At 47.9% G+C, this 13,089-nt stretch overlaps 1 protein-coding gene across 1 annotated transcript in view; it reads left to right on the top strand.

Annotated features, from left to right (window-relative positions):
• The first annotated feature begins 8,128 nt into the window (after nt 1-8,128).
• TNRC18 (trinucleotide repeat containing 18) overlaps nt 8,129-13,089 on the top strand; it is a 1,341,710-nt gene continuing 1,336,749 nt past the window's right edge. Inside the window, exon 1 of the mRNA XM_075317830.1 lies at nt 8,129-8,238. The gene's annotated coding sequence lies outside the window, so the exon portion shown is untranslated. The remainder of the gene's footprint in view (nt 8,239-13,089) is intronic.

Raw genomic sequence — 13,089 nt, 5'->3', positions numbered from 1 at the left:
ACCTTACCTGAGCCCATACATTCTGCTGTTCTCACTAATATATACCTTACCAGAGCCCATACATTCTGCTGTCCTCACTAATATATACCTTACCAGAGCCCATACATTCTGCTGTCCTCACTGATATATACCTTACCGGAGCCCATACATTCTGCTGTTCTCACTAATATATACCTTACCAGAGCCCATACATTCTGCTGTCCTCACTTATACCTTACCTGAGCCCATACATTCTGCTGTCCTCACTAATATATACCTTACCTGAGCCCATACATTCTTCTGTCCTCACTGATATAAACCTTACCTGAGCCCATACATTCTGCTGTTCTCACTAATATATACACCTTACCTGAGCCCATACATTCTGCTGTTCTCACTAATATATACCTTACCAGAGCCCATACATTCTGCTGTCCTCACTAATATATACCTTACCTGAGCCCATACATTCTGCTGTCCTCACTGATATATACCTTACCTGACCCCATACATTCTGCTGTCCTCACTAATATATACCTTACCTGAGCCCATACATTCTGCTGTCCTCACTGATATAAACCTTACCTGAGCCCATACATTCTGCTGTCCTCACTGATATAAACCTTACCTGAGCCCATACATTCTGCTGTTCTCACTAATATATACCTTACCAGAGCCCATACATTCTGCTGTCCTCACTGATATAAACCTTACCTGAGCCCATACATTCTGCTGTCCTCACTAATATATACCTTACCTGAGCCCATACATTCTGCTGTCCTCACTAATATATACCTTACCTGAGCCCATACATTCTGCTGTCCTCACTGATATATACCTTACCGGAGCCCATACATTCTGCTGTTCTCACTTATATATACCTTACCTGAGCCCATACATTCTGCTGTCCTCACTAATATATACCTTACCTGAGCCCATACATTCTGCTGTCCTCACTAATATATACCTTACCTGAGCCCATACATTCTGCTGTCCTCACTGATATATACCTTACCTGAGCCCATACATTCTGCTGTCCTCACTAATATATACACCTTACCTGAGCCCATACATTCTGCTGTCCTCACTAATATATACCTTACCTGAGCCCATACATTCTGCTGTCCTCACTGATATATACCTTACCTGAGCCCATACATTCTGCTGTCCTCACTAATATATACCTTACCTGAGCCCATACATTCTGCTGTCCTCACTGATATATACCTTACCAGAGCCCATACATTCTGCTGTTTTCACTAATATATACCTTCCCAGAGCCCATACATTCTGCTGTCCTCACTTATACCTTACCTGACCCATACATTCTGCTGTCCTCACTTATACCTTACCTGAGCCCATACATTCTGCTGTCCTCACTAATATATACACCTTACCTGAGCCCATACATTCTGCTGTCCTCACTGATATATACCTTACCGGAGCCCATACATTCTGCTGTCCTCACTAATATACACACCTTACCTGGGCCCATACATTCTGCTGTCCTCACTGATATATACCTTACCGGAGCCCATACATTCTGCTGTCCTCACTAATATATACACCTTACCTGAGCCCATACATTCTGCTGTCCTCACTAATATATACCTTACCTGAGCCCATACATTCTGCTGTCCTCACTGATATAAACCTTACCTGAGCCCATACATTCTGCTGTTCTCACTAATATATACCTTACCAGAGCCCATACATTCTGCTGTCCTCACTGATATAAACCTTACCTGAGCCCATACATTCTGCTGTCCTCACTAATATATACCTTACCTGAGCCCATACATTCTGCTGTCCTCACTAATATATACCTTACCTGAGCCCATACATTCTGCTGTCCTCACTGATATATACCTTACCGGAGCCCATACATTCTGCTGTTCTCACTAATATATACCTTACCAGAGCCCATACATTCTGCTGTCCTCACTGATATATACCTTACCGGAGCCCATACATTCTGCTGTTCTCACTAATATATACACCTTACCTGAGCCCATACATTCTGCTGTTCTCACTGATATATACCTTACCTGAGCCCATACATTCTGCTGTTCTCACTAATATATACCTTACCAGAGCCCATACATTCTGCTGTCCTCACTAATATATACCTTACCAGAGCCCATACATTCTGCTGTCCTCACTGATATATACCTTACCGGAGCCCATACATTCTGCTGTTCTCACTAATATATACCTTACCAGAGCCCATACATTCTGCTGTCCTCACTTATACCTTACCTGAGCCCATACATTCTGCTGTCCTCACTAATATATACCTTACCTGAGCCCATACATTCTTCTGTCCTCACTGATATAAACCTTACCTGAGCCCATACATTCTGCTGTTCTCACTAATATATACACCTTACCTGAGCCCATACATTCTGCTGTTCTCACTAATATATACCTTACCAGAGCCCATACATTCTGCTGTCCTCACTAATATATACCTTACCTGAGCCCATACATTCTGCTGTCCTCACTGATATATACCTTACCTGACCCCATACATTCTGCTGTCCTCACTAATATATACCTTACCTGAGCCCATACATTGTGCTGTCCTCACTAATATATACACCTTACCTGACCCCATACATTCTGCTGTCCTCACTAATATATACACCTTACCTGACCCCATACATTCTGCTGTCCTCACTGATAAATACCTTACAGGAGCCCATACATTCTGCTGTCCTCACTAATATATACCTTACCGGAGCCCATACATTCTGCTGTTCTCACTAATATATACCTTACCAGAGCCCATACATTCTGCTGTTCTCACTAATATATACCTTACCAGAGCCCATACATTCTGCTGTCCTCACTTATACCTTACCTGAGCCCATACATTCTGCTGTCCTCACTAATATATACCTTACCTGAGCCCATACATTCTTCTGTCCTCACTGATATATACCTTACCGGAGCCCATACATTCTGCTGTCCTCACTAATATATACACCTTACCTGACCCCATACATTCTGCTGTCCTCACTGATAAATACCTTACCGGAGCCCATACATTCTGCTGTCCTCACTAATATATACCTTACCTGAGCCCATACATTCTGCTGTCCTCACTGATATATACCTTACCTGAGCCCATACATTCTGCTGTCCTCACTGATATATACCTTACCGGAGCCCATACATTCTGCTGTTCTCACTAATATATACCTTACCAGAGCCCATACATTCTGCTGTCCTCACTGATATAAACCTTACCGGAGCCCATACATTCTGCTGTCCTCACTAATATATACCTTACCTGAGCCCATACATTCTGCTGTCCTCACTAATATATACACCTTACCTGACCCCATACATTCTGCTGTCCTCACTGATATATACCTTACCAGAGCCCATACATTCTGCTGTTCTCACTAATATATACCTTACCAGAGCCCATACATTCTGCTGTCCTCACTGATATATATCTTCTTACCGGAGCCCATACATTCTGCTGTCCTCACTAATATATACCTTACCAGAGCCCATACATTCTGCTGTCCTCACTGATATATATCTTCTTACCGGAGCCCATACATTCTGCTGTCCTCACTAATATATACCTTACCAGAGCCCATACATTCTGCTGTCCTCACTGATATATATCTTCTTACCGGAGCCCATACATTCTGCTGTCCTCACTAATATATACCTTACCAGAGCCCATACATTCTGCTGTCCTCACTGATATAAACCTTACCTGAGCCCATACATTCTGCTGTCCTCACTAATATATACCTTACCTGAGCCCATACATTCTGCTGTCCTCACTGATATATACCTTACCTGACCCCATACATTCTGCTGTCCTCACTAATATATACACCTTACCTGACCCCATACATTCTGCTGTCCTCACTAATATATACACCTTACCTGACCCCATACATTCTGCTGTCCTCACTGATATATACCTTACCGGAGCCCATACATTCTGCTGTCCTCACTAATATATACCTTACCTGAGCCCATACATTGTGCTGTCCTCACTAATATATACACCTTACCTGACCCCATACATTCTGCTGTCCTCACTAATATATACACCTTACCTGACCCCATACATTCTGCTGTCCTCACTGATATATACCTTACCGGAGCCCATACATTCTGCTGTCCTCACTAATATATACCTTACCAGAGCCCATACATTCTGCTGTCCTCACTTATACCTTACCTGAGCCCATACATTCTGCTGTCCTCACTAATATATACCTTACCTGAGCCCATACATTCTGCTGTCCTCACTGATATATACCTTACCGGAGCCCATACATTCTGCTGTTCTCACTAATATATACCTTACCAGAGCCCATACATTCTGCTGTCCTCACTGATATAAACCTTACCTGAGCCCATACATTCTGCTGTCCTCACTGATATATACCTTACCTGACCCCATACATTCTGCTGTCCTCACTAATATATACCTTACCTGAGCCCATACATTGTGCTGTCCTCACTAATATATACACCTTACCTGACCCCATACATTCTGCTGTCCTCACTAATATATACACCTTACCTGACCCCATACATTCTGCTGTCCTCACTGATAAATACCTTACCGGAGCCCATACATTCTGCTGTCCTCACTAATATATACCTTACCGGAGCCCATACATTCTGCTGTTCTCACTAATATATACCTTACCAGAGCCCATACATTCTGCTGTCCTCACTTATACCTTACCTGAGCCCATACATTCTGCTGTCCTCACTAATATATACCTTACCTGAGCCCATACATTCTTCTGTCCTCACTGATATAAACCTTACCTGAGCCCATACATTCTGCTGTTCTCACTAATATATACCTTACCAGAGCCCATACATTCTGCTGTCCTCACTAATATATACCTTACCTGAGCCCATACATTCTGCTGTCCTCACTGATATATACCTTACCGGAGCCCATACATTCTGCTGTCCTCACTAATATATACCTTACCTGAGCCCATACATTGTGCTGTCCTCACTAATATATACACCTTACCTGACCCCATACATTCTGCTGTCCTCACTAATATATACACCTTACCTGACCCCATACATTCTGCTGTCCTCACTGATAAATACCTTACCGGAGCCCATACATTCTGCTGTCCTCACTAATATATACCTTACCTGAGCCCATACATTCTGCTGTCCTCACTGATATATACCTTACCTGAGCCCATACATTCTGCTGTCCTCACTGATATATACCTTACCGGAGCCCATACATTCTGCTGTTCTCACTAATATATACCTTACCAGAGCCCATACATTCTGCTGTCCTCACTGATATAAACCTTACCGGAGCCCATACATTCTGCTGTCCTCACTAATATATACCTTACCTGAGCCCATACATTCTGCTGTCCTCACTAATATATACCTTACCTGAGCCCATACATTCTGCTGTCCTCACTAATATATACACCTTACCTGACCCCATACATTCTGCTGTCCTCACTGATATATACCTTACCAGAGCCCATACATTCTGCTGTTCTCACTAATATATACCTTACCAGAGCCCATACATTCTGCTGTCCTCACTGATATATATCTTCTTACCGGAGCCCATACATTCTGCTGTCCTCACTAATATATACCTTACCAGAGCCCATACATTCTGCTGTCCTCACTGATATATATCTTCTTACCGGAGCCCATACATTCTGCTGTCCTCACTAATATATACCTTACCAGAGCCCATACATTCTGCTGTCCTCACTGATATAAACCTTACCTGAGCCCATACATTCTGCTGTTCTCACTAATATATACCTTACCAGAGCCCATACATTCTGCTGTCCTCACTGATATAAACCTTACCTGAGCCCATACATTCTGCTGTCCTCACTAATATATACCTTACCTGAGCCCATACATTCTGCTGTCCTCACTGATATATACCTTACCTGACCCCATACATTCTGCTGTCCTCACTAATATATACACCTTACCTGACCCCATACATTCTGCTGTCCTCACTGATATATACCTTACCGGAGCCCATACATTCTGCTGTCCTCACTAATATATACCTTACCTGAGCCCATACATTGTGCTGTCCTCACTAATATATACACCTTACCTGACCCCATACATTCTGCTGTCCTCACTAATATATACACCTTACCTGACCCCATACATTCTGCTGTCCTCACTGATATATACCTTACCGGAGCCCATACATTCTGCTGTCCTCACTAATATATACCTTACCAGAGCCCATACATTCTGCTGTCCTCACTTATACCTTACCTGAGCCCATACATTCTGCTGTCCTCACTAATATATACCTTACCTGAGCCCATACATTCTGCTGTCCTCACTGATATATACCTTACCGGAGCCCATACATTCTGCTGTTCTCACTAATATATACCTTACCAGAGCCCATACATTCTGCTGTCCTCACTGATATAAACCTTACCGGAGCCCATACATTCTGCTGTCCTCACTAATATATACCTTACCTGAGCCCATACATTCTGCTGTCCTCACTAATATATACCTTACCTGAGCCCATACATTGTGCTGTCCTCACTAATATATACACCTTACCTGACCCCATACATTCTGCTGTCCTCACTAATATATACACCTTACCTGACCCCATACATTCTGCTGCCCTCACTGATATATACCTTACCGGAGCCCATACATTCTGCTGTCCTCACTAATATATACCTTACCAGAGCCCATACATTCTGCTGTCCTCACTTATACCTTACCTGAGCCCATACATTCTGCTGTCCTCACTAATATATACCTTACCTGAGCCCATACATTCTGCTGTCCTCACTGATATATACCTTACCGGAGCCCATACATTCTGCTGTTCTCACTAATATATACCTTACCAGAGCCCATACATTCTGCTGTCCTCACTGATATAAACCTTACCGGAGCCCATACATTCTGCTGTCCTCACTAATATATACCTTACCTGAGCCCATACATTCTGCTGTCCTCACTAATATATACCTTACCTGAGCCCATACATTCTGCTGTCCTCACTAATATATACCTTACCTGAGCCCATACATTCTGCTGTCCTCACTAATATAAACCTTACCTGACCCCATACATTCTGCTGTCCTCACTGATATATACCTTACCAGAGCCCATACATTCTGCTGTTCTCACTAATATATACCTTACCAGAGCCCATACATTCTGCTGTCCTCACTGATATATATCTTCTTACCGGAGCCCATACATTCTGCTGTCCTCACTAATATATACCTTACCAGAGCCCATACATTCTGCTGTCCTCACTTATATATACCTTACCTGAGCCCATACATTCTGCTGTCCTCACTAATATATACCTTACCTGAGCCCATACATTCTGCTGTCCTCACTAATATATACCTTACCTGAGCCCATACATTCTGCTGTCCTCACTGATATATACCTTACCTGAGCCCATACATTCTGCTGTCCTCACTAATATATACACCTTACCTGAGCCCATACATTCTGCTGTCCTCACTAATATATACCTTACCTGAGCCCATACATTCTGCTGTCCTCACTGATATATACCTTACCTGAGCCCATACATTCTGCTGTCCTCACTAATATATACCTTACCTGAGCCCATACATTCTGCTGTCCTCACTGATATATACCTTACCAGAGCCCATACATTCTGCTGTTTTCACTAATATATACCTTACCTGAGCCCATACATTCTGCTGTCCTCACTGATATAAACCTTACCTGAGCCCATACATTCTGCTGTCCTCACTAATATATACCTTACCTGAGCCCATACATTCTGCTGTCCTCACTGATATATACCTTACCAGAGCCCATACATTCTGCTGTTTTCACTAATATATACCTTCCCAGAGCCCATACATTCTGCTGTCCTCACTTATACCTTACCTGAGCCCATACATTCTGCTGTCCTCACTAATATATACCTTATCTGAGCCCATACATTCTGCTGTTCTCACTGATATATACCTTACCAGGGCCCATACATTAGTGAACGGGTCTGTCTGCATGGGCTGCCGTCGGGGCCTACTAGGAGCCCCCATACTCTAACTTCACCAGCAGCGGCAGCACAACGCTGCTTCAGCTCAGCACTAGACTGAATAAAGCCCCGCCCCCTCCAGGATGTAATCATCTCCCAGGAGCAACTCCATTCTAGACGCTACTCTTGGTGGCCCTCAGGAATGTCCGCTTTGTAGGAGAATCCGCAGGAATCCTGTACAGGTAACCGTGTCCGTTAGGCTGGTGCTGCTGTCACGTATGTGCGTGTGCTGGAGCTTCTGCGGAGATGGGGCCTTCACCGGCCCTAGTGCAGCCATTTTACCCCTTTCTCCTTCCTCAACAATGTTTGCTGCGGTGTCGGAGAGTTCCCAGTTCAGTTCTTTCCCAGTGTTTTCGCTGCTAGGAGCGGTTACTGGGCCTAACTTGATCCTGGTCCTACATCAACAGCCGGAGGCGTCTGGTCTCCAAAGGCTTTTTAAGTCTTTATTATTTTAATGACAATTATGCAGATTTTTTGCTTTGCCACATTTATGTAAATGTCCTATTAGGTGAAGGTATAGCGCTAATTTACCGAATTCTTAAAAGGAGGCAAAAGTTGTGAACTAAAGAAAGCTTTTTATTACTCTCAACAATTGACCTGCAAGCTAAAAGTAATGCGGGGCTTCGGGGAGTGGGAGGTTGGGCTCCGGGAGGAATGCTCTGCATGTGTGGGAGGTTGGGCTCCGGGAGGAATGCTCTGCATGTGTGGGAGGATGGGCTCCGGGAGGAATGCTCTGCATGTGTGGGAGGTTGGGCTCCGGGAGGAATGCTCTGCATGTGTGGGAGGTTGGGCTCTGGGGTTGGAGTGCCCTGCGTGTGTGGGAGGTTGGGCTCCGGGAGGAATGCTCTGCATGTGTGGGAGGATGGGCTCCGGGAGGAATGCTCTGCATGTGTGGGAGGATGGGCTCTGGGGTTGGAGTGCCCTGCGTGTGTGGGAGGATGGGCTCTGGGGTTGGAGTGCCCTGCGTGTGTGGGAGGATGGGCTCTGGGGTTGGAGTGCCCTGCGTGTGTGGGAGGATGGGCTCTGGGGTTGGAGTGCCCTGCGTGTGTGGGAGGATGGGCTCTGGGGTGGGAGTGCCCTGCGTGTGTGGGAGGATGGGCTCTGGGGTTGGAGTGCCCTGCGTGTGTGGGAGGATGGGCTCTGGGGTTGGAGTGCCCTGCGTGTGTGGGAGGATGGGCTCTGGGGTTGGAGTGCCCTGCGTGTGTGGGAGGATGGGCTCTGGGGTTGGAGTGCCCTGCGTGTGTGGGAGGATGGGCTCTGGGGTTGGAGTGCCCTGCGTGTGTGGGAGGATGGGCTCTGGGGTTGGAGTGCCCTGCGTGTGTGGGAGGATGGGCTCTGGGGTTGGAGTGCCCTGCGTGTGTGGGAGGATGGGCTCTGGGGTGGGAGTGCCCTGCGTGTGTGGGAGGATGGGCTCTGGGGTTGGAGTGCCCTGCGTGTGTGGGAGGATGGGCTCTGGGGTTGGAGTGCCCTGCGTGTGTGGGAGGATGGGCTCTGGGGTTGGAGTGCCCTGCGTGTGTGGGAGGATGGGCTCTGGGGTTGGAGTGCCCTGCGTGTGTGGGAGGATGGGCTCTGGGGTTGGAGTGCCCTGCGTGTGTGGGAGGATGGGCTCTGGGGTTGGAGTGCCCTGCGTGTGTGGGAGGATGGGCTCTGGGGTGGGAGTGCCCTGCGTGTGTGGGAGGATGGGCTCCGGGAGGAATGCTCTGCGTGTGTGGGAGGATGGGCTCTGGGGTTGGAGTGCCCTGCGTGTGTGGGAGGATGGGCTCTGGGGTTGGAGTGCCCTGCGTGTGTGGGAGGATGGGCTCTGGGGTGGGAGTGCCCTGCGTGTGTGGGAGGATGGGCTCTGGGGTGGGAGTGCCCTGCGTGTGTGGGAGGATGGGCTCTGGGGTGGGAGTGCCCTGCGTGTGTGGGAGGATGGGCTCTGGGGTGGGAGTGCCCTGCGTGTGTGGGAGGATGGGCTCTGGGGTGGGAGTGCCCTGCGTGTGTGGGAGGATGGGCTCTGGGGTGGGAGTGCCCTGCGTGTGTGGGAGGATGGGCTCTGGGGTGGGAGTGCCCTGCGTGTGTGGGAGGATGGGCTCTGGGGTGGGAGTGCCCTGCGTGTGTGGGAGGATGGGCTCTGGGGTTGGAGTGCCCTGCGTGTGTGGGAGGATGGGCTCTGGGGTTGGAGTGCCCTGCGTGTGTGGGAGGATGGTGTGGAGACACTGGGCTCAGTGGGCGCTCTCGTCCACTAAAACCCGCCGCCTTTAGAAAGACAGCGTGGCTCAGGGCTCATCCCAACTGAACGCCGGCCTCCCTAACTGTGGGCGTAACACTACTCAGACAACACAGGGTGAGGGAACCACAATAATTAGACTTTATTGGATCCCCAAACAATTAACAGCACATAACACATAACCAGCAAAACACACAAATGTAACAGGCAACAGAGTCTCTCCCTTCCGCTGGCTCACCAGGGATTTAGAATGTCCATGCCTCAGAGGTTCCAAGCTGTCTGAGGTCTGCAAAGTCTGTAACAGGTGACTGAACTGTCCCAACCTGCGTGTCCTCCTTAGGTAGTCCTGGTTTGATGTTACAATCCTGCCAGCCGGAGTCGAAATCCCTAGGCTGTGGATATGGTCTCCAACCGGATCCGGAGTCCCTAGATTGAAGCCATAAGATGTCCTGATCCTCCAGTCAGCTTCAAAGAGCTTAGACTGAATCCCACAACCATCAACAACCCCTGGTGGCTTAAAGAAGTCCTTTTTATAGCCACAACCTTCCACTTGGGTACACTGTGTCCTCATCGATTGGTTGGACAAGATTGCTTCTCCCATTGGAGGAATTTCAAGCTGCATGGACAATGTTCATTTAAATGATATGGGTAGAAAGCCTGAGGGTGTACATGTAAACTGGGAGTCACCGTCTAGACAATGACTACTAAGGTAATTACATTATCAATACACAACTACAATACAATGGTTACTGGAAATGTCTGGAGAACAATATGTTTGGCTTTCAGTGGCCAACACAATTACATTGAGTCAACAAGAGTCTTGTAAAAACAATAAGGGACTTCCCCCCCCCCCCCCACCCCCTCCCCTCTATAGACAATCTATCATGCTGTCTGGCTGGATTTTAAGAAACTTTAACCCATGTCGTCACAGATGGGCTCTGGGGTTGGAGTGCCCTGCATGTGTGGGAGGATGGGCTCTGGGGTTGGAGTGCCCTGCGTGTGTGGGAGGATGGGCTCTGGGGTTGGAGTGCCCTGCGTGTGTGGGAGGATGGGCTCTGGGGTTGGAGTGCCCTGCGTGTGTGGGAGGATGGGCTCTGGGGTTGGAGTGCCCTGCGTGTGTGGGAGGATGGGCTCTGGGGTTGGAGTGCCCTGCGTGTGTGGGAGGATGGGCTCTGGGGTTGGAGTGCCCTGCGTGTGTGGGAGGATGGGCTCTGGGGTTGGAGTGCCCTGCGTGTGTGGGAGGATGGGCTCTGGGGTTGGAGTGCCCTGCGTGTGTGGGAGGATGGGCTCTGGGGTTGGAGTGCCCTGCGTGTGTGGGAGGATGGGCTCTGGGGTTGGAGTGCCCTGCGTGTGTGGGAGGATGGGCTCTGGGGTTGGAGTGCCCTGCGTGTGTGGGAGCTGCTAGGTTGTTTCCTGAGCTCCTTATATTTGGTTACTAGGTGTGATGTCCAGGCTCTAGGGCAGTGTATGTACAGTAGGTGCTTTATAGGGGAGGATAGTGTAGAATGGTCTTCACACCTACCATAGTGAGCTGTGGCTGCTTTATTGGAAATTGCAGTTAAGCGATGTTTACAAGTTGTTTTTTGCTGCGTTTTTGAAGTTAGAAGTTGATTTTTACAGTACCAGCTAAGGCTATGAGATTTTAGAAAACTCATGCAAACTAGCTTATTTTTCTGTGACTAAAATGCAAAAAATTGCTGCGTTTTTAAAAACGCAGCATGTCAATTCTTTCGGCTTTTTTGGAGCATTTTTTTAATATTTGAAAGCAATGAGTGCAGAAATTCAACAGCTGCGTTTTTGTTTTCAGTGAAACAAACTATTTAAAAATGCGCTGAAAATACATCCAAAAAACGCACCAAAAACCTGCGTTTTGAACTGTTTTTAACTGTCGAGATAAGATTTTGGCTGCAGCAAAAACTCGTGAAAATAGCCTAAAGGCTGCTTTACACGCAGCGACATCGTTAGCGATGTCGCTCGTGAAAGCACCCACCCCCGTCGTTTGTGCGTCACGGGCAAATCGTTGTCCGTGGCGGACAAAATCGCTAGTACCCGTCACACATACATACCTTCCTAACGACATCGCTGTGGCCGGCGAACAGCCTATTTTCTAAGGGGCGGTTCGTGCGGCGTCACAGCGACGCCACACGGCAGGCGTCCAATAGAAGCAGAGGGGCGGAGATCAGCCGCATGAAAGTCACGCCCACCTTGTTGCCAGAGGACGCAGGTACGTTGTTGTTCGTCGTTCCTGGGGTGTCACACATAGCGATGTGTGCTGCCTCAGAAACGACGAACAACCTGCGTCCAGCACCAGCATCGATATTTGGGAAATGGACGACGTGTCAACAATTAACGATTTGGTGACTATTTTGCATCGTTAGCAGTCGCTCGTACGTGTCACACACAACGACGTCGCTAACAAGGCCTTATGTGCATCACGAATTTTGTGAAACCCCTCTCCCCCCCCCCCCCCCCTCCCCCCCTCCCCAACGACATCTCATTAGCGATGCCGCTGCGTGTAATGCCCCCTTAAGGCTTTGTGATTGTTGGCTGATTTTGATTATTTTGTGAAACTTAAGGCCGCTTTACACGCTACGATATCGTGACCGATATCGCTAGCGGATCGCCCAGACCCGTCACACTCCTTACCTTCCCTGCGACGTCGCTGTGACCGGCAAACCACCTCCTTTCTAAGGGGGTGGTTAGTTCAGCGTCACAGCAGCGTCACTGAACCGCCGCCCAATAGAAGCGGAGGGGCGGAGATGAGCGGGACGAACATCCCGCCCACCTCCATCCTTCCGCATTGCGGGCGGGAGGCAGGTAAGGA

The sequence above is a fragment of the Anomaloglossus baeobatrachus genome, chromosome 7, assembly GCF_048569485.1.
Source record: "Anomaloglossus baeobatrachus isolate aAnoBae1 chromosome 7, aAnoBae1.hap1, whole genome shotgun sequence".
NCBI lineage: Eukaryota > Metazoa > Chordata > Amphibia > Anura > Aromobatidae > Anomaloglossus > Anomaloglossus baeobatrachus.
The sequence above is the reverse complement of the archived record's forward strand: the minus strand, read 5'-3'. Positions and strand labels throughout refer to the sequence as shown.